At 45.3% G+C, this 23,311-nt stretch overlaps 1 protein-coding gene across 2 annotated transcripts in view; it reads right to left on the bottom strand.

The window, feature by feature from the left end:
• TAFA2 (TAFA chemokine like family member 2) overlaps window positions 1–23,311 on the bottom strand; it is a 1,199,141-nt gene that overhangs the window by 964,688 nt on the left and 211,142 nt on the right. For both annotated transcript variants that reach the window (XM_086919106.1, XM_086919105.1), the window contains exon 2: window positions 11,088–11,159. The gene's annotated coding sequence lies outside the window, so the exon portion shown is untranslated. The remainder of the gene's footprint in view (window positions 1–11,087; window positions 11,160–23,311) is intronic.

Below are 23,311 nucleotides of genomic sequence, written 5' to 3'. Positions count from 1 at the left end.
TGGGTATGTGTTGCCTGTAATCCTGGACTTGGCACCTCTGTGCACATGCCGCCACAGAAAGGGTGCCTCGATTCTGGGGGAATGAACACAGAATGAATGCACACTTATGTATTATGGCTCCTCACTGTCCTCAGAAAGCCTACGTGGCCACACTGCGTCGATCCTGGCCTCCCAGTGCCCACCCAGACGAAGCACTGCACGCTGCTACCTGCGTCTATGAAGGCAAGCAACAGGGGACTGTGGAATGCGACCTCCTGCGTGGGTGCACGCGGGTTCTAACACGACAGCCCTCAGCTACACGGACTCCCTTGATAATAAAAAAAAAAAACATCCTGAGCATTACCTCCATCACTCCATGCACACTAATGGCCTATCCTGACAGGGCTGCCCTCCCACCAGTACTGCCTCCCACATCGTCCTCATAAACCCCATGCTCCCTTAGCCCACCGGACTTATACTACAGAGGCGCCGCTGAACACCTCAGATTCAGACTCTCACTCTAGACACTGCTCTAGCGTCAAGAGTACAAAACACAGAGCATATCTCCCCCCCACCCCACCCCCCGAAACGTACACGGGTGGCATTTCACTCTATCCTCACAGTCTGCAATATTCTAAATTGGGTTACGTGTCAGTCTGATATTTTGAATGGTGTCACATTACCGCATATTCTGTGATAATCTGCTTGGGGTCACATGACACAGTCTGATTTTGTGAATGTGACACCATAGTCTGTGATACTCTGCACAAGGTCTTAAGACACAGCGATTACATATCTTGAATGGGGGTCACACGATAGTCTGTGTTATCTAAAATGGGTTTTACATGACAGTGTGATACTCTGAAGGGGTCACATGACACGGCAGAGTCTGTGATACTCTGATGAACCACTAGGGTCTGTGATGTGACAGAGACACAGAACAGTCTTGTACATTCGGAATTAGTCCCCTCCCTCCTTTTGTTTCATTTCCCGCCACTGACGTGCCCCTGGCTTTACGGTTTGAGGACGTTGAGCACAGGTGTCTCTTGTGGATTGGCTGGAAGCCGACAATGGGGAGAGGGGCGAGGAGGCCCATTTCGAGGTGTCGACGGCAGGACTTATGCTGAGGAGACTCTGAGGGGGTGGGGGTGGGGGGGGGGCGGATGAACACTTGTGCTTCGAGGTGAAAGGTGAGTCAAGCATGTAACACCTGGCAATTCTCCAATTGGATGATAAGATGTGAATGAAGAAGCGGTTTTAAGAATCACACTTAACCAGCAAAGCATATTGGTGCAGCAGAACCGAGTGCATGCACTATTCCTCACGTGCGGAGAAAGCACCTCAGTCGGGCCAATAGATAAAATGACCGCCCAAATGGCAGTGGAGGCCTGAGAGGGGTATACTCCGTGTTACTGTCAGCTACACTTATGTCATCGCATAAGAATAGGCACAGTGCCATTTAATCTTCCTTCACCTGTTCTACTGTTCACCATATATAGTGCTACACATCACGAGAAGTTCACAGCAATAACTATTGTACAGTGTGAGAGTCAGTGTGTGTGCTGTGGCCCTGGGGTCGACAATGCAGGTAGGCGGCGGCCTCGCAGTTCAAAGGACACGGCGGGGCTCCTGTGTACGGCCCTTTCAAGTCCTTGTCAGTTAGCCTTGCCTGGGAGGGAGGACAGGTTTGATACTCGGCTCGCGAGAAGGAGGGGGTGGGGCTTTAAGTTTGTCCCTTTCTTCCATGGCTGACATACAGACTGAGTGAAGGGCAAAGGATGGTGTCAGCAGGCTGAGCACTGCAGGGTCCAGTCACCATTATATTGCTTACATTGACATTGTAACTCGGCTCTGTTTCATTCTTTCATACTGTGCGGGGGCCGGCGGGATCTCAGGGTGGAGTGAGGGGGGGGGGGGGGTTGCGGTACTTCGGGAGGGCTTGCGGTCCTTCAGGAGGGGAGGCCCCCCCTTTACTGCGAGACAAAGCCTGGGCAATTCAGGGATGTGACAATAATGGCCATAAGTGCTGGCGCATTGACACTGCCTCGGTGCCCCTAAAGATTGTGGGGGCTGGGGGGCCGTGAGAATCTGCGACTGCACATTTTTGAAAACCCAGAAAGTCTAATGAGTAGCCTATGATGTTGACCTGGCTACATATTGATTGATCTTGCACGCACCAGCGGGCTATGTAAACTGCCTAGTGGTGACCCTGCGGAATTTAGCTGCTGCATGAGGAGACTTATTTTGGCAGCTTGGAACTCATCTTTGCCTACGGCTCTGGGACATAAAAGTGGTGGGTGTTGTTCTGCTGGACTGAAGACTTTGTGTGTGGGGCGGGGGCCCCGTGTGTCACGGCACCTGTTGAATTAGTTACTCAGTGAACTCTTGCTGAGGAGAATTCTCTAGTAGTTTCATGTAACACTGTGAGGGCGTCAGTTTGCCAGTATATTTTTGTTTTAAGGTAGTACAGAGGGTTAATATGCCTGCTGCATTAAACGTTTACCAGGCAGATTAAAAAGTGCATATAAATGTAAAGTAGGTCAGTGTGTTACTGCTTCTGTCGGAGAGATCCTTTTGTTACTTGCAGTTTGTAAGTTAAAATCCTATCATAGAACAGCAAGCTATTAACTAGTATGTCATCAAAGAGCTGCATGCAAACTGGAAGTTATATATTACAGCTATATGTTTTTTTGCCCAATCTTTCATTATCCTAATCTTGCAAAAAGGGTTAATTTGGGTAGAAATCAATTCTTATTGGAGAGCACCCCTAACAGTGCTGTTATGTTTTAAATTCTGAATTTGCGCTTTTCCAGACTTAGAACTGCTAAACTATATTGCGCAATGACAATAATGGATGACATGTGACTCCTATAACTTGTAGTCCTGTCTGGTGTAACATTCCCTATATACGGATTTACACACGTAGGATTTGGATCTATGCATGTGTGTATGATGCAAAGTCCATGAATTTAATTCGAACTTAAAAGCAATCTGGAACGCGTGCCAGCCATCACATGAGCATTTGATGACACAGGCCACCCCGATGATTTTTCATGCCACTGCCTACGGAATACCCTACTATACTGGATAACCCAACTCCATACCCCTTCGGCCACTGGAAGTGACTGTGACTGACTTATTCAAGTGTATTGCATAATTGTATTCACTTTTTTCTGTTTAGAGTGTTTTTACAACATGTTGGTTTATTTCCCCACCTAAGCTATGTAAAAGTTGTACATTTGAACTCATAGACTCTGTTAAAAATGCCATACCCTACCCCAGTATTGTCTTTTCACCAAATCAGCACATACAGCTCTGGAATTATCCCTTTTGAATGCATTAGTGATTTTAGATACACTTTTGATTTAATCTTTTTCAAAATGTTCACAGGGCAGGGGAACCTCCTATCAAAACCTTACTATGAGAAGGCTCGCTTGCAGAAATTCAGATCAGGTATATATTACATCTGACTTTTAGCAGTGCCAGTTGACGATGTGGGTGGAGCTAATATAGTAAGTGGGTGGAGCCAGTGGAGGGAGTGGGTGGAGCCAGAGAAAAGTAGATGTGGCCTCCGACAAACATTTGAGCACCTGCACTTCATATTTTACAAATTAAGCACTAAGGACATGTCCACGTAAGGTGGGCAAAGTCCGCGAAGGGTGACAAGCATTTCTGACAGTGGTGTGGTCTGTAGTTGTCAATTCTATGGGAATGGGCGGGGGTAAAGTACATCCTGCAGAGAAACTTAAAATGGAGTAATTTGTGTCTGCTGTTCAAGGAGATGTCACCGGTAGCCCTGCAGCACTGCTCCCACTGGTCGTCAGAGATGGGCTTGCCCAAGTCAGCCTCCCATGCCGCCCGAACCTTGGAATCATCCACAGGCCTAATCGCGCTACACTGTGTATATAATTTGGATATCAAATGTGCCCCAGTCGGGCTCTGTATCAGCAGCGTAAGGGGAGGAATAGGATCAGGGGCTGAGGGAAAAGAAGGAAGACTGGCTCGGAGAGAGGACCGCACCCGAGTCAGGACAAAGGAGTCCATAAAGGTACGCTCACTAAAGCGGGCCTCTTCCGTCATTAAAAATGCATGCCCGTCTGGGAACAAGTCACCGAGCGTACGCACTTGGAATTTCTCCAAGGTGCGATAGACCAAGGCCTCCCTATAATCGGGAGTAAGGAAGGATTAGGCAAACGTAAGGCAGGAGAATACAATAAATCAAACCCCAACAGTCTACTAGTCTGTCCCAAGCCCAGCATGTGGTAGAGACTGTTTGAACATCACGGGGGTCCCGGGGGTAGGCCACAGGAAGGATAGTAAGAAGCTGGCGAGGGAGAACGAGATCGGCCTCCGGCTTCAAATATGGAATGCGTGCGTCCAAGTAGAACCAAGTGTCCCCTGTTATACATTATAAGGATATTGTAAGTCACATTGAGGGCCATGACCTTATAAAGGAACTTGGCTTTTGTCCCCAGTACTGTATATGATCACAGAATTCCTCAGTGAATTGCATTATCCTTAAAGTGTACCATAGGAGGTATTTTATCCCATGTATCTTGACTGTCAAGGCAAAGAGTCAATCAACACCTCTGTAATAGCAGCCCTCGTGGGAAGAGGTAATATGAAAGGCTGGCCCAATGTGACTCCCTATGGTGCGAGACGGGCTAAAGGACTGTTTAATGATTATGTTCATTGTATGCATTTAGTTCTCAGAACAACCCGACAGTAAGATGGAGTGTGCGATGACACCTGTGTAAGCGGAAGAGCAGCTTTGTAGAATAGAGAAGCTGCCCCTCCAGATCACATTGGATAGACTCAAGATATGGACTTTTATAGAAACTTGTTGAAGACTGGTGCATGCCACGTTGCTGTGAGCGTGTACGATCTGTCTACAATGGGAACCATGATAAATCAGCTGCTTGGACAATATACCCCACAAATATACTTGATCTATTGATCGAGCCTGTGATGGCTCAGCGAGGGGGGCTGCATGATCCCTCCTCATGATCAATGATTTTGGCCCTGGAGGTGGGTTCCCCGGGGCCTGTGATGGCTTGGGAAGGTGGGCTGCACATCCCCCTGCTCATATAGAATGATTTTTACCCCTGGGAATGGGCTCCATGGGGCTTCTAATGGCTCGCATAGGGTGGCATGCGACCCAATTCCCATGTACATTAATTTTGTACCTGTGGGTGGGTTTCCTAGGACCTGTAAAAGGAAGGGAACCGTGAGTCTCCCCTCCCAATGTACAGTAATTTTGACGTCCCCTTCCCATTAATAAAACAAAGTGACCAAAACCACTATTATGTTTTTTGTGGGTTTTTTACAATTCCACTGGAGCCCCGCAGGTTTGCAGCAATATTTGCAGATTTGTATTTGTGTTGGCCCTGGTAGGTCCCTCTGGGTCCCTCCCCTCTCAGGGGGTTGATGGCGTCAGGGTATCCCTACCCTCATATTTTTGTTTTTGTAAACATGTTCAGGACAGGGAATTAAGTCCCCAAGTCTTGTAATGGCTGACAGCAACAGTTCTCTCATGTTGCTGGCAGCCAATCAGAGCAATCACTTCCGCAGCAGTCTGAGTGTGTGTGTGTTATTTTTTATTATAATTAGTTCTTTGAGAAATCAAAGCTGGGGCTCGCTTTACACTTTAAGGTCATTGCAATATCTTAAGCACGTACATTCAGCTTGGAATTTCTTCCAGTTACTGCATGTGTTGGAGATGGCACAGCGTGGTAACAGAGAAGCAAATGCTGCTCACTGTTCACTGTTTCTGAACTGTGCTGTCTGAAAATCCTGCACTACCTCGTAGAAGTTGCAATTTAAATATATACCCTTTAGACAGCACGTCTACATTAAAACAGATACAAAGCTGTGTCCTGTGCAAGTGCAAACGTTCATGATATGATCCCTGGTGTTTCACAAGAACAAAGCAGTGCTTAATTTGTGCCGGTGCTATCCGGTGCTTAGCACCGGCACTTAAATGTCAGGGCCGGGTCTATGAATCAGCGCACACCCACATTGATGACCATGTGTAATTGTAAATAACTTCTTTATTGATTGATTGTACCTACCTGTTCTTACTCTCTCTCTGTCACAGTCTCACACACACTGTCTGTGCAGCGGCAGCCAGCCACACAGGCCCGCCCCGCGGCCGCCCCTGCAGCATGGGTGACGTGACACAGAGAGAACACAGAGGATGTCAACACTCACCGGCGCGCAGTGGCCGCGGCGTCAGTCTTCTTCACACTGACTCTCTTGCACTGTGCGCTGCCTGCTCCGGACTGGGCGGTGCTGCTCCCGCTAGTTACTCGTCGTGTCTGACTCTGGCAGTGACTCATTTAACTGACTATGTCATGTCACCAACTTGAACTGCGCACTGCGACCACGGTTATTGAACAACGCCATTTAATGCCTGAAAAATTGCTCACACTGCTGCTCAGCTCAGAGAGTCTCAGTCAGACTCAGTCCGCCTCGCGGCTCGCCGCATAAATGCACACTGTCACTGCAACATTTAACTGCTGACGTGACGCGACTTTAGAATTAAATAATTACCGCTGACGCTGAGCTGCCCTGAAACATATTTCGCCCGTTCCACACTCCCACCAACATTGTACTCCTACAATGACATTGTACTCCTACAATGAGGGAACATTATTGTTGCCCTGAAAATAATTTCACTTGATTGACTCGACTCCACAACATCATCGTATGACCTCGGTTCGAAGTGCCCTATGATACCCCACAGGCGCAGAGAATATATAAATAAAATTGAATAATAAATACAATATGTATATAATTAATTAAATAATGTGTGAAGTCAAGTTTCGTTTTTCATCATCATGGAGGGTTGTTGATAGTTTCTGTTTGACTTGTGGGCGGGCCGCGGAAATTCAGTTGGTGGGGCGGGGGGCCCGGCACGGGATGGAGCCTGGAGGTTCTGATGGGGGTAGGGCTGGCCGGGGGCTGTGCACGCAGATTTTTTTTTCACTGTGAGTGTGACTGGTTGGCTCTAGCTAGCCACGCCCCAGCATAACCGCGCTGCGCAGTTCGTTCCCCCTCGCACGCCACAACAAGTGTGTCCTCCGAGTCCTGTCCATTAAGTTAGCCCCCGGCCCGGCCCGGCCCGACCAACGCACACAACGACGACTAACCACCTGGGCTGGGGCTGTGTGCACGCTGCTGCTGCCTGCAACTGGCGGTTTTGCCTGGTAGAGTGACGTCGCGTGAGTGCAGCAAGCAACTGCAAGTACTTGTGTGCACTGCACTACAGACTGCGGCCTGGCTCGCCCTGGTAGCAAGCTGCAGCAGGCAGGCAGCAAAGTTACAACAACCAGGCAGTGCAGTGTGAAGCAGAGCTGCAGCTGTGCCGGCCGGTCCCACCACCACCCACCCACGACGAATAAAGGTAAGAAGAACTAAGAAGCTCCAGCTCCAAATTAAGTGAAGCACTTTAAGAGTTTCAAGTTAAGCTGACCCAGTCGGGTCAGCTGCTGAGCTGCTCCCACACTTACTTTGTTATTCCGGTGGACGAAGGGAGGGGAGGGGCGGGGGCTAGGAGCGAGGTGGGGTGCCGATTCCGAATATATGTTTAATTTTAATGATAAGGGGGCATGCATGATGCAGCAGGGCAGCTTTCTATTCTAATCATACGCTATTTTTCCGCTCCAATTTCAAGCTCTGAAGCTAAAGATAAGGGGAGGGGGCGGGGGGAGGCCTGGAGAGGAAGGATTCAATTCAAAATGTAGGTAACTTATTGGACGGCGGGATACACTTTACAGGCAGCCTGCCTCTGCCTGGCAGTCTGGGCGGGGGAGGGGCGGCCCGTCCCAGGCGCCACTAGTTTGGGGGCAGTGGCCGCGCAGCACAGGTGGCCCGTGGCAGCAGGCTTTATAATTTATTTGGGTTCACTTGCGCTCGAGCTGACAGTAGATTACAGCGCTCCGAGGTGCGCAACAGGCCACGCCGTGCACCAAGCAATGAGAAACAATTCCTTTCAGCTCCAGTCTCTATAGGTTTCCAAGGTGCTTAGAACTAGAAACCTTGCAATTGGTTCTTTGCGAAGGTTAAGGGGTTCTGCCATGGTTGTCATGGGCCTAACCTGCAAAATCATTAGTTAAACAGGTTTTAATTACGCAGAAATAAATTAAGACTTGATTGGGTTTAGCAGGCCATCTCAGCAGCAGGTGCACAACACACTGAGCCATCTAATTGCTGACTTACTCGCGAGCTCCCGCGCCTCTGAGTAATACAAGTAACATTAAGAGGGTGGTTCGCTTATCGGCACCCTGGGGTAATTGGATTAACAGAGGTCTCTATTTCACTGCCTTGCTGTGGTGACCTGAGAAGCTACCCACCTCCCTCCTCTCAAGTTCGGCACCCCCCACACCGCCCTGGTCTGGCCTTTGTCAATATCAACAACGCCTCCTTGACACTACTGTAAGCTCGCAGCTTCAAAGCTTCTGTCTGTGTCTGAGTAGCGCTGCCCTTCATGGAGCTGTGTGTGCGTCATTGACTCGTCATAACATAAGCTTGATTTTCCTAACGTAAAATTTATGAAAAAAGGTATGAAAGAAGTCTCCTAAAATGTTTTTTTCTATGGCAAGCAAACAAGCAACCTCTTTGCAACGATATACTCATTTACTACTGCCAGTAACTCATGAGGTGAAGGCAATTTACCAACTATCTACACGTGAATCAAGGAGCTGGGGCACCATTTATGAAAGCAAGCAATTTACCTGAATGGGCACCTACACCAGGAATAACCAAACAAAATGTGACTAGGCTAAATGCTTGCACATCAAATTCAAACTGTATCTGAAGTATTATTAGTAATTCACATCTAAAGGAGGCAAATTTCAAATGTCACAAATAAGAAAAAAGAGGCAGTCCTTATGGTGGTGCTCACATGGTGACAGCTGGTATAGCATTCCGGACAAGTTGAGAGAAAGGCACTGAAGAACACACTCATCTGGGCCCATAAAAAAACATTGATAAGTCTGGTCCTTTTGTGTGCTAGGATTTCCAGGCAATAACGCTTATGTAGAAAGTATAAACTCCCAGGAAAGGTGTATGCAAGATGGCAGAAGATGTTCAATATACGGCTTTATGCAAAGTGTAACAACCATTGGTGAATGCAATGCATAAGTATTGTGATGAAGTGCTTTCTGTGTGGTTCACATGTAACATTTATATTGGTCTTTATAACCAGAGGGAGGTTGTGATTGTGAAGTACCTTAATTTGCATCAGGCCCTTGCCCCCCTTGTAGAGCATGGTTTAAAGGGTGTTGTTTGTGGTTTACCCATATGGACATGATCCATGTGGTCTGGCAACATGGTGGAAGCAGCTATAAAAAAAACAAAAATTTACAATGCAATAGGTCTCGCATTTATACAAGTTTGAGCTACTGACATTGCAAATGACAATGGTTTTTAAAACAAAAATAAAAGGCATTGTCATTTACAATGCCAATAGCTTAAACTCGCGTAAATGTGAGACCTATTGCATTGCAAATGCTTGTTATTAAATGTGTTGATATATTTTAATCGAGCAGGTTAAACTTATTTCTACAAATGGATTTCTGCCCTGAAACTGAGTAATTTCTCATTTTTATGACTGTATGCGTAACCCTGTTAGAGGTACGCAGAGGGGGGTAAGAGAGAAAATAGAAATGAGTAAGGGAGAGAAAGAATACTGAGGACTCTCCTACATTATACCTCAAGGACATTTTGGTGGAGATCACATTTTTCTTTGCTTTATCTTAAGAATACAAATCTTTAATAAAAAAGAATCATATTTTGAACATATGCCTCTTTTCTAATCTGTTGCCTGTGCCATACAGAACTACATAGTTATTTCTGGTTTACTATTCTGAATGTCAAATAAATGCACATATAGCTCCAGGGGAGTAAGTTATACTAACAAGCCCAATTGGTTATCATCCTTTTTTGTTGTTGTTGCTCTAACGCAGTCGCTTTAACGGAATATTCCACTATACTGATTAACCCCATACCACTTCGGCCACTGGAAGTTACAGGACTCATTCAAGTGTATTGCATGATTTTATTCAGCTTATCTGTTTGGACTAGTGTTTTCACAACATTTTGTTTTGTCACATAACTTAAGCTATGTACCTTGGAAATCATAGACTCTGTTAAAAATGGCATGCCCTACCCCCAGTATTGTCCTTTCCCCAAATCAGCACACAGAGCACTGAAATTGTCCATCTAAATGCATTAGTGGTTTTAGCTAATTTATTCCAAACTTGTGCACATTTGCTTTAATCTTTTTCAAAATGGTTCACGGGGAACCTCCTGTCAAAACCTTACGAAGGCTCCCTTTCTGAAATTCAGATCAGGTATTATATTTGACTTTTAGCAGTGCCACTTGAAGATGTGGGTGGAGCTAATAGAGTAAGTGGGTGGAGCCAGTTGAGAGAGTGGGTGGAGCCAGAAAAAGTGGGTGTGGCCTCCGACAAACATTTCAGCACCTGCACTTCATATTTTACAAATTAAGCACTGGAACAAAGGTTAGAATGGCCCACTACACGAGAGTTATTGTGTTGCTAAACATATGCACAGGCAAGAGGAGGATGGCATGTTTCAGAAATTGCATAATCAGTCGGTGCCCAGACAAACCCAAGTACGTTCTAAATATGGGTTTCAAGGCATGGATTTCTGCAAGGTGGGTTGAATGTTCATCATGAGGCACGGGTACAACTGTGACGCGCGGGGCATTGCTAGCATAGCATTAGCAAAATATATCATTATTTTCTGCAGAGTGATGAAGACGTTTGTCCTGCTTTTATCGACACCTGCTATGACACAGACAACCTCAGCAGGGACTTAAGAAGCACAAAATAATTCTCACAAAAGTCAAATAATGCTCTCGAGAGCTCACTTTCTCTGCATGCAATGTACTTTTTCGTCCCTTGCTCATACATCAATTCATCATTTGTATCCCTTTTTGCTGCTTTCTCCTTCCCGGCAGCAAGGACATATCTTCTTTTTTCTTCCACTCTGTCCCAGTACTCAGTCTATCTGTTTCTATCGCCCCGCCAGATATCATGAGGATGAAGCTTGCGTCAGAGCGAGCCTGATGTGGTTCTTACCTAAACTTGATGAAATACTTCGGCACGTGCTTGAGTTGGCATCTGTTCATCCACATTCCCAGAAGTCGCCGTCTATAGAAAATGAAGCATAATGACTTAGGGTTAGACATGTCAGGTCGTGACCTAGCCACACAAAGAAATATACATTGGTTTCATCCCATACCCTCCCCTTCCATTGAGTTCATGACATCTACCGTCACCTGAACGAGAAGTCTACGGGGCGACCAACGCTGCTGCCCTCCAAACTTCTCATTCACTGTGAGGCCATGTCCTCTATATCCTCCCATGACTTTGAAGATCCCCTGCTGGCGGCTCATATGCACAGTGCTAATTAAAACATCATCAGTTGTGCCAGTGTACTGCTGGAGGATGCTGGCGCCATCGTTAAAGGCGAATTAGAGCAGCCAGTGTCGCAGGCGCTAGACTGCAACTGACAACAGACCTGGCAATGCCAAGGGCAGCAGGGAAGGGAAAGGGGCTGGGAGGGGTCGGGCTCCATGGGCTACCTGGCAGTAGCACAGAGTCAAGAGAAGCTGGCGGAATACAGATGATGGAGAATACATGTTAAAGGCCAGTTGCCTCTATCAATTCTCACTATTAAAAGATATTTACGACAATAATTTAGATGGAGTCATGTTAACTGGCTAAGTCGAAAAACGTGGGACCTCATACTGCATCTGAAAAGCATGCAGTGTTCAAAAATGATAATACGAAAACATATACAAAGGGAGAAACAATGATAATTACACATATACGTATTTATGTGTTATGAGAAGCAAAATATAGCTATCATAGAGAGTGTTGTGACAGTAATTTTCAATATGTATTAAAATGAAATAAATGTCTGCATAATGAGGCTCCTGAAATGCTAAAATGCTTATCTGGAAAGAATCGATATTATGCAAAGCTGCAGCTTTCTGTGACATTTATGTGGTAAATAGGTATTTCATGGGGACACGTTAATATTATGCTTTTAAAACGATAACGTGCAAATGATGTTATAAAAAAAGATAGGAAGGATTTGTTTAGTACTACCTAATATTGACATGTAGTCTCTAAATGAAGAAGAATAATTAAATTAAGAGAAGTCGAAATGCATTTATTAATGTGTTTTATAATAACAATAACACAGCAATGATTCAGCGAAATTTCAAGTACACCTCAAATGCTTTTTTTTCCTGCCCTAGTATAAAATCATATGAAATAGTCAGTTTAGCCACTGTGAGAACTTTTTATGAAGTTTCTTTTCTGTATTGGTTAACAATTGATTGACTTCTAGTTCGGCAACACTTTTGACAGAAATATAGCAATCTTATTGCAAACTCAGGAAAAACACTTGGGAACGGACAGACTGTGAGCAAAGTGATGTTCCACCTACTTCTGTGGAAGGGACGGATATTTAAAACTAATTGAACTTAATAAATCTAATGAATTTGCAAAAGGATTACTTAATCTTCCGGATTTTTGGGTGTTGTACTGATCACCCAATGAACGGCCCACTTTGAGCGACCAATGGAAACCATATGGACTGATGAAAATTATACTTTGTGGGAGTAAACCATGAACTTTTGGAAGTATAGTTGCCCTCTTGGAGGAGGAGTTGGGGGCTGGCTGTCAGTTTCCCATTTTCCCTGCCTGCTTGCTGACGGACTGACTCTTGATTTCCCTTTATGCCAAACCTTTGAGCTGAACTTTCCTTACTGCGATTCTGGAGCCTGCACTTTACTGGTTGGTAAAGTTCAGAGGGAGACAACCTTTCGACTGAAGGGTTAACTGACTTCTTCTGTAGCACACTGTGCTGCAGTTCTGACTTGGCCATATCTATATTGAAGACAGACTAATTCTCTCAGTCTTGTTTTGGTTTGTATGATTCGATAACCGAGTCTCAAATTGTCTTTTGTTTCTCTTTCATTCTCTCCACTGGCAAGCTGCAAATGTTTACTATTTTCCTGTATTGCATTGTGAAGCTACTTGTATTAATTACTTGTTATTAAATCTGATTCGAAATGCGATTTCATGATCTGTCCTTTCAAAATAGGCTTTAGATAAATGTTTTACATGAGTTATCTTCATCGTTTTTGGCTCATTTTTCTTGTTTCAAGGTTTGTGTTTTGACGACTAAGAAATGTAATGAAATAGGCATGTGTTTGGCAATTCTTTATTCCAGGTCCTCATAAGGAAATTGCTTCACATTCTCCCAGTATTCTATTCCCTGTTAGCTCAACAAAAAGATCCATTGGAGGACTGTGATTTATGGTGATAAGGATGATGATCAGAGAGTAAAGTGTTTCTATGTGGGTTATTTGAAATGGCCTAATGTGACTAGAACTTGGTTGTGATAAAGAGAAAGATTGGATAAGCTTCCCGCTGCATCACAGAAGATCCAGAACATTCCGGCAAACATGAGGCATGTCCTGGTGACTGGAAAGATTCAAGTAGAACATTCAGGAAGCCGGACAACAGACGCGATTAACAAATGATTAGAGTATGTCTTCTGTGTTGTAGAGTTCAGGTGTGACACAGGATAAAGGAAATGGCACTCAGCAACATTTATGGGAGTGCTCCACATTAGGTGCGTAAAACTTATCAGCTAGAGGATAGTTCAAAATCTCCTCTAGGAACAGAAAGTTAAAACAAATGCTTCTGAGAGAGTCTGAAAGAATAGTGAGCCTTACAACCAGCACAAAACAACTGATGACTCCTTAATACTCTTAACAGTTTGTGTCCCACATGGAACGTCATGGAGGAATATGCTGAAACTGTGAAGGCAGAGTGGATGTCAACTGACCATTCTCCAATGGATCCTCACTGATATGGCTGTGCGGAAGAAGAGGGCAGTACCACAATGGGCATGGAAGGGAAACCAACTCGATGTTGCCTACTTGAATGGTCTCTGAGGCATCAATGAGGGTGATTTGGCATTCACTTGTTCATTCCGTGTTTGATCCCAGGCTCGGTATTGTTGTTCAGCCACTACTCATAAATGCACACATATACCGTTTTAGCAACATAACTTCAGCCATATTCTGGCCCTGGTCTTTTCATGCGTTGTGAATAAATTAGGAACATAGACACGCAGCTGTTAAAATGTATCTTTAAAGTTTCAGTCTGAGTTTTGTTTCGTGCATGTTCTCTGACAATGGAGAAATACATCTGATTTCAAGAAGAAATATTGTCAAGAGAATTGGGTGTGATGTCACACAATCGAAGGGAGGTACACGACCTTCAACTGTGGAGAAACAAAGAGTGGAATAACAAGAATCTTCTTTACATCAGGCACCTATCTTTGTACGTTTCCTGCTATAATGGTGCTAGGCTATGAGGTGCCAGTCTACAGAACAGGGTTTCTTTCTCACTCATTTGCTGGCCTAACTGGTGTTTGAAGGCAGTTGTTAGAAAGCAGATGAGTTGGGGAAGGGTCAGTTGACCTCCCTTGACCTAGGGCAGGATGTGTTGATCTTTAGATGCAGTTACCTGGAACCTAAGTGGAATTGGAGATTTTCAGAGCGCATTCAATGCGAAATGGTAAGCAGGCATGCCGGGGTGACCACCTATGGATTGAGTATTTCAAAAGTCCATGGTCAGGTACAACTACTTCCTCAGGAAGAGGTTGTGGCCTCTAATTAACCAGAGCCACTGTCATGAAGATAGGACTAATTGACTGGAGAAGATTGACCTCATAGGGCCCTCAGATACAGAAGGCCTTGAGTAGGCACTTGAGCTCCTTGCCACGGACCATATAGAAAAGTTTGTCCTGAACAGGGAAGGGTTGACGGGGAACCTGGATGCTGAGACCCCAGAGATGGACCCTTTGCCATTGCTATTCATGATGTGGTCAGCTTAATACTCAGAATACCTTTAAATGCTGTGTTGTAACCCTTTGAGATGGAAGCTGGTAATTTTACCGTCTATAGTTACACCATCGCTTCCAATGTCCATGCTCGTCCTTTCTGCACAGTCAGCCTCACACGGACTGTGTACCAGGCATTTGCAATTGCGTCTCCAGGTTTGAACCTTGTTTCCCATTTTACATAGTCGGCAGCTGAAGTACATAGGCCCAGTGGCGTAATGACAATTGAGGGGGCCCCCCCTGCAGGGTACGTGGAGGGGCACCCTCCGGACTCTATCAGGAGCTCTCGACTGAAGTGCTGTGCTGAGGGCCCCCCTGGAGCATTGGGGCAAACCCGCACTGCGGTGGCCTGTGTTACACGCCCGCGTCTCAGCCATTGAAAGCTCAACTTGTTTTGCGCTGAAGGTTTCAAGAGAACCTTGAGCTGGCCCACTGCCTTCGGGTGCTCGCCCACCTCCAGTAGCTTCCCCTTCAGCATGGCATTAATCGACATCGATCGCCCATTATTTGCCAGCTATTGTCTGCTTAAGACAGCTGCTTGGATTTCTATTGTAAAATGTGAAGAAAAAATAGACATGTTAAATCATCGCAGTCGTAGTCATGGAGACGAGCTGTGTGACCAAGCAGTAGTTGTTAGCTATTAGACTAGCCCTTCACAAAGAATATGCTGTCTAAGGCCCTAAATTACGAATGCCCTGGAGGGCCTGGCGATACTAATCGCGCCCTATACAACCCAATAAACCAGGTTCAGTGCTTACCAGGTGTGATAACTACTGGCTATTATTAGCTGAGTCCTTCAAAGTCAGACATAACATGTGGATTTTGGTATTTTTTTAACCATAAATTCTCCTGTCCTGCTATTTACCGGTGATTTTCCCTGTCTATAATGCAAGTTTGACCTGCTGATGTGTACCAGGAAAAACTGTGAGGTGCAACCTTTATTAGGCCCGGTAATTACAGAGTGTGTGAAACTCCACAGAACTTTTCATTTCGACTCCTGTGAAAATAGGTAACATTATGCTCTCTGCTTTTAAAGAAAGTCATGCTGGTCATCTAGCTGCAAGGTATTCATTTTCGTAGCATAATATAGCAATTTTCATCTAATATAAAAAATCCAGTCACAGATGTGTCTTACATTATTGGAATATTTAATTGTTTGGAACTTAGGCTCTCGGTACCACAACACTCAAGCTGTGCCTTACTGATAAGGCCTAATAAGGCCAAAATCCATCTAGGTTTGCTTGGGGTCCCATCTAGAGTCGACCTGGTTTGGTGGTTCAGGCTTGGAGTATGATCGAAAATTATTTGAAAATGGCTGGTCTCTTTCTAGAGAGGCAATGTGGTTGAAAAATGATGGCCTGGAATTTGACCCACGTGATTGCCAGTGGCTGAGATTAATTCAAGCATTTCCTACCTGACTTTGCTGTTTGCTACGCTAAATATACAAGCACATACACACATATGCGATTGTCCAATATTGATGCCTTCAATAGCTTTATCTGTCACACCTTGTGTGCTCCCGAAAAAGCATTTCGACTGATGCCCCTGCAATTGTCATTTTGAGCTTCCTGGCAGCCACCACAGCCTGCAACCAGCTGATGTTTTTGAGTACTAACTCTATTGGGATTTGACATACGCAAATGGTTATAGATACACTTGGCTAAACTTACACAGGCTGGGTAAGCACCGGGAAATATGCTGCGGAAGGTGGAAATGTACATTACATTGCAGGATTTTCTGTTTGCGTAATTGCCCGAAGTTATGTCGGCAACTTTATTATGAGCCCATTCCCTCTTTAAAGCTGAAATATATGTTTAAAGCTTCTGTCCTGATGAAATTATATATGCATTTGTTGTTACTCCTTTACGACTCGGAAAAGTCCTTAATATTGTTCGGTACTTCAGTCTTGAGAATCGCTTTCCATAATGTCTTAAACATCAAGTCACCTGGTGCAACCTTTTCAGTTTCTCTTTCGTGATGCATATCCATGCAACATTCTTAAAGCCACTGCTGCCATACCTCACGCTGCTGGGACACAGAGCGCTTAGCCCCTGTAAGATATTCTACCCAATTCCGCCCCCTCCTCTGGGGTGTTTAATGAGGTTTCCTGTTCAATAGCCAAATATCTTGCTATACCTGTATTGGTAAATCAAATAAATGGCTGATACTTTACTTCAGAGATGTACCATACAAGTTAGCAAATAAAATATAGAGTTGCATGTCTTACTATCAACCACAAAAATATGTCTGGCAGAAATATTGTGGACTAAATCTAATTTACAAAACATTGCTCCATTTGGTGTACATTTTTTATGATTAACTCCGATAGAGTTATAGTTTTGTAAACTAAATTTAATACACAGTATTTTGACAATATTTAGGACGTGATATTCTGGTACTATACCTATAAAACAAAATCATAAAGAGGAAAGAAAAACATCACATGTGAGAAATAAAGAGAAATGGACGGTGAGAAGGAGAACGAGGAAGAGAAACAGCTTGTGAGGGAGGAAAGACAGATTGAAATGAGATGGAGAATATGGGCACACACAGAACCAACGGATAGGGGTGTCTTACCTGACACCACCTCTTATTGTATACATTCCAAGGTATGTATCCTTCTATAGGCCCCTCTCCATGCTTAAAACAGGTTACAAGATCACTATCAAAATATTGGAGGAACAATTGTAGCCATATCTGCCGATGTTAATACACCTCCCTCAACCTATGGCAACTCTTTAGGGTAATAGAGAATACGCCTGCAAGACTGTATCCGGATACAGTCGTTTAGTCCGTAGATCTGCAAAAGGTGTTTTTCACAGTCCAGTGGCACTACCTGCATTCATTGTTCCAGCTCATGGCATTGGGAAAGTGGTCGATTAAATGGGTTGCTCTACTGTAAGCAGCTGCAATCACGAGAGTTCGGACAGGATCCTGTATCTCTGAAGCCTTTGTGGTCTTCAGGGGTACACGACAGGGGTGCCCACTATCGTCAATGCTATTTGCACTGGTGGATGAACCCTTCACCAGTATCATCCAGATGGAAGGCCGGGATGTGACCATTCCGCTACGTGACGGCAAACACACATTTTTGTTATACACAGACAACATGTTCCTGTACTTGCTAAATGCTGAGGAAGGGCTGACCCTGAGTCTACAACTCCCAGACAATCTGTTCAAAATCTCTGGACTTTGTACCAATCGGTCCAAAACTTGTGTGTTCTTAATCTCCTCGGACAATCAACAGGATCCTACAGTAGTGGCACAGTTGGGCATTAAGTGGGTTCCTGCAACATTTAAGTGGCTCTGGTGTGAAAGTTTATGTTATGTTATGTTATGTTATGTTATCTGGTGTTTATAAAGCGCGCGGCTACTCCCAAGAGTGTCCCAGTGCTAAGAAAATAGACCACATAACAGCAAACAAAACATCCCCCCACAGCAGAAACCGGCAGGTCCTAATGCAGGAAAAGCCATGTTTTCAGGTTCCTCCTAAAAGTAAGGAGGTCCGGTATCTGTCTAAGAGAGAGAGGTAGGCCATTCCATAGCCGAGATGCAACTGCTTGAAAGGATCTTTCCCCTACCGGTCGAGCAGGACCTTCAGAGTCGAGATCAAAGCTGAGCATAGAACCTCAAGGTGCGCTGCGGTCCATAAGGATGAAATCTTTCCCTTAGGTAGGGGGCTCTAATCTTATGAAAAGTTTTGAAGACCAAGACTAAAGCTTTAAAATGGATTCTTTTTTCGCACTGGAAGCCAATGCAGGGAAGATAGAAGATGAGACATGTGAGTCCTCCAACCTGTCAAGAAGATGGCCATGGCTGCCACATTCTGGATCACTTGTAAACGGCCAAGAAACTACTCCGGTAGGCCCAAATACAGGGAGTTAACGTTGTCCTGTCCCAACACCACCAGGGCCTGGACTACTGTTTTCCTGTGGGAGACTGGAAGCAAGGGGCGAATGTTCCTCAACATTCTCACCACCCCAAAACAGGCCCCTGCCACCGATTGGACTTGCGCCTTCATGGAAAGGGCGGCAAACAATTTGAACCCCAGGTTTTTCACAATAGTAATTGAAGACGAGGGGGGACACACCAGGTATGCCATGCTTCATATGGACGTGAACCAAAGAAAATAATCTCTGACTTTTCAGAGTTGCACTTCAATTGATTTAGTCTGAGCCAGGAGAAAACATCAGAAAGGCAGGTGTTAATCATGTTGCAATTGAATTGGTTACCCTTTTTGCACATGAACAACAATTTAGTGTCGTCCACATACAACACTATTTTGGCACCGTGTTTCTCAGTGAGAATGGCAAGAAGGGCCATTTTCAAGTTAAACAATGTTGGGTTCAAAGTGAGCCCTGTGGAACTCCAAAATTCAAGGGAGGAATTTCCCCTGCGAAAGGAGGTGACCAGATTATTTGTGAGCCAGTATTTAAGAAGGACGTATACCATCTCAATAACGTGCCTCCGATCCCGCCATCCTTGAATCTTTGAAGTAATTTATTGTGGGGCACGGTATCGAAGGCAGCGGTGAGATCCAACAACACCAACACCATGTTACCTCCTCTATCCAATGTGGCTTTTATTGTTCCAGCAACTTCTAACAAGGCCGTTTCTGTGATGAAATAGGCTCTGAAACCCGACTGGCTCGGGTGAAGGAGATGATTGGCCTCCACGTACTTCATGGTGACTTCATTAACATTGTTCTCCAAGACCTTGGAGAAGAAAGGCAGAGAGATATGGGCCTTTAATTACTGGCGACGTTGGCGTCTGCCGTAGGTTTCTTTAAGAGTGTCAGAATTTTAGCATGTTTCCAAGTTTGCGGAATGTGCCCCTCTGATCGCTTCTGCAATGGAAGGCAGTACTTTTGCTGGACATGGATCTGATGGTGAGCCAGACTTTAGAGTTTTCATGAGTTCCAGGGATTGCTCAGAGGTAATCACAGGGAACTGCATGAGGGAGAAATCGGTGTTGCAGCAAACATCAGGGGGTATATGGATTGCTGCCTCTTGCTCTGGGAGCTGAGCTTCGAAAGAGTCCTGGATGTTTTGAATTTTCTCACGGGAAAAACAGGCCATACGACTGGCCCAGTCGCTTGTTGGAAGAAAAGGGCAACTAATAGTCGAGGGAGAGGAGAAACTCTTTACAATATTAAAAAGTTCTCTACTTTTATTGGCCGCCTGATAACTTTTTGTAGAGAAGAAAAGCTTCTTTCCCTTGCAAACTTTCCTATAGTGATCTTTCTATGCTTGATTATAGATGGATTTGTCAGTGGGTCTATAATTCCTCTGCCACATTCTTTCAAGGTGTTTACATGCATTTTTGCTCTTTTTTAGTGCTTCCATAATCCAAGGGGCAGAGACTCAGGTATATTTTGCTGCCTTCGTGGTGGGGGGGCAAGATCAAGGGCCAAGAAGTTGTAACCAATGCTCTAGGGAATTCACATCCCGCTCGAGATTTCCACTGAGGTGGATCGGAAGATTGTTCAGAGTGCACATTCTTGCCTCTGGCGAAATCAGATGAAAGGGCCTAAACTGTTGCTAGCGAGGGTTTTACCCTGTAGTTGAGGCTTGTCAGGTTCCCTACATACTTTGAAGCCTATCAAATAGTGGTCCGACCAGGTTAAAGCAAGGGGGGCATCGATTTCAATCCAGTTTGATAAAAACACCTGGTCCAGTGTGTGCCCTTTATCATGAGTGGAGAGACGGACTTAAGGGGTTAGATTGAGAATGTCAAGGGATTCACACAGCCTCCTGGTCTCAGGTTCCAAGGAGTTATCCATATGGATATTAAAATTGCAAAGGATCAGGCAACGGCTGTACTTGGCAGCTATGGGAGCAATCGCATGGCTGATAGACTCCAAAGATTTCCCTGCCGGTCCAGGAGGGCAGTAGATTACTGCCCCCACGATAGACTGATTGGCCAAGATGGTCAGAGGAAGGCCCAGACTCTTGGCCCCCTCTATCTCCATGATTGGTAAAGACACACAGCTGAGGGAGCTCCTAAAAATTAAGGCTATACCACCACCTCTCCCCGAGGGGCGATCCTTCCTCAAGATCTGATAGCCCTGGGTGATCGCGCTGGCAATGATGGGCTTAGAGGCTTCGGTTAGCCATGTTTGTTAGAAGCACCAAGTCGGGGGTGGAATCTACTAACAGATAGTTAATTTGGAGCTTGTGTTTTTTTACAGAGCATGTTGTCAGTAGGAAGGCCTTCGGGTGGCTACCTGCATCACCCTGCTGAATTCTATTTGAACCCGTGTCAGGTTTTACATCACACTCTCCAAGATTGGGGGAAGCTACCCAATTACAATATTTGCACCCGGGAGAGGCATTACTCCCCTGCATATGGAGGTGTGGTCTACAGGTCATGTAACTACCGATGTTCAGGAGGCAGTCTCTACTATACCTGATCATATTGGGCTGCTCTGGCAGAAAACCGGCAGCTTTTCCGGCCCCGGCCGCCTCCGGGACGCTGACGGGCGCAGACAGGCTTGCCTTAGGCACGCCTTCGGTGCACCAACGGCGCGCCCACTGGGCGTGCCCGCTGCGCACTTGCGAACGTCCCGTTTTAAGGTGCCCAGCGTGCAACAACTAAACCGCACCGTCTTGAAGGAAGATGGCGGTGTCAGTCCAAAAGCAACATAGAGTCAGGGTTCGATTCCCCCTCCCCCTCCAACTAAATTCCCACACTTTAAAATTAAACGACAGAGTTAATTAGAACATAGATTCAAAATGATTAAAAGATTCAGGTTATGTGCAAAACGCAAAGTTAGCAGCGAAATTCAGCGTGGACCATGCAGTGTTTGCTCCGTTACGGGGTCTGGCACGCTCGAGCAGCGTCCTGTTTTAAGGTGCCCAGCATGCAACAACTAGACCGCACCATCTTGAAGGAAGATGGCGGTGTCGATTAAGATATATGGGAGGGGAACTTAGGGGCAATACTGCAAGCTATGAAGGGCAACATTGAATTAAGGTGTTCTCTTCAGTGTACTATAATGGCGTGGTTAGTGATATTCAAAATGGTGATGCTCTCACAAATATTATACTACATGAACCTCTCAGTCTGGATTCCTTAATACTAACTTAAAGTGCTAGATGCCCTACAAAGAGAACTGATCTGGGACGGGAGACGGCAAAAGATGTTCCTAGCCATACTATAGCGCCATCTGTGAGAGATGGCCATAGTGCCCCAGATCAGGAGCTGTACTACCCCAAGGTGCAACTGCAATGGGTGGCCAGATGCATAGAGGCCTAGGAGGAACATAATTGAAACATTTAGAGGAGAGGAATCTGAAGGGAGCCCTGATCACATTACTAATGGGTTATAAACCCTGGATGGCTGGCACCCACAGCTACTGAGAATTTGCAATATGCTGCTAGATGAGGACTCTGCAAGACTACAGATCACCCATTGTACACACCAGCACTCCCATTAGTGGGCATTCTCAATACATGGGGATGGTTGTCCACAGCTGGGTGACAGAATTCTGGACTGAGGCTGGGATTTAGGTGGTTAGTGACTACTATGACAACAGGGAATTCAAGAGTAGGAGAACATGGTCAATGAAGATGGCCTTCAAGGCTCCCAGGTCCTGGTATGTTCTGTCCAATGATGGGCAATGGGAAGTTTATGGGTGGAGCACCACTTTGAACTGCAACAACACAAGATGCTGCAGGCGTTACTTACATTTGGGGTGGCCACAAACTGATATCCTGGCTTTGTAGATCACTGCAATCTAAGTCCCTGACTTCCCTTCTTAAGCTGAGAATTTATTGGGAGGGTGAGGTTGGAAGGGACCTGAGAGACAAAGAGCAGGCTACTGCACTGAAACACCAACATCAAGTGTCTGGGAACAACCTTTTGTCGAGAGGGGATAGCGATCCAGCACTCGTGCAGGTGCCGTCAGGCGTCTGGAGGTCTAATTCCGATGGACGAAATGAAGTAACTGTTTCTTTAGGTGTTTAGGTGGTTCCGACTATCTAGTCAACACGGCACCAGCCAGCACAATGGTTATCATTAGCTGGTGGAGTTGAGAGACTAAGGGGCTAGGTCATGAGGCAGAGTCAGAGACTGGTGATTCTTTGACTTTCTGCAAGGGGAAAGTCTGATGACTGCATATAACTGTAAAGTGGATCATCAATGTGTGTTGCATTTTTTATATTTCAATAGAGAAGCTGACATTTTCGTATAACTGTAGAGTGTATCTTGTTTTGATCTCTGTGTGTGTGTATATATAAAGAGAAGTGTTTTTATATATACATTGTGGAGTTTTTTGTGGTAACAGCAGTGTATTGCAAGGGGTGAGTGTTGTGCCAATACTTTTCACTCAAACAATGAGGATAAGCCTGACTGCGCGGTGCCAAGCTGCCAG

The sequence above is a fragment of the Lissotriton vulgaris genome, chromosome 1_1, assembly GCF_964263255.1.
Source record: "Lissotriton vulgaris chromosome 1_1, aLisVul1.2, whole genome shotgun sequence".
Classification (NCBI taxonomy): Eukaryota; Metazoa; Chordata; class Amphibia; order Caudata; family Salamandridae; genus Lissotriton; species Lissotriton vulgaris.
Note: the sequence above shows the minus strand (reverse complement) of the source record. Positions and strands in the feature narration are given on the sequence as shown.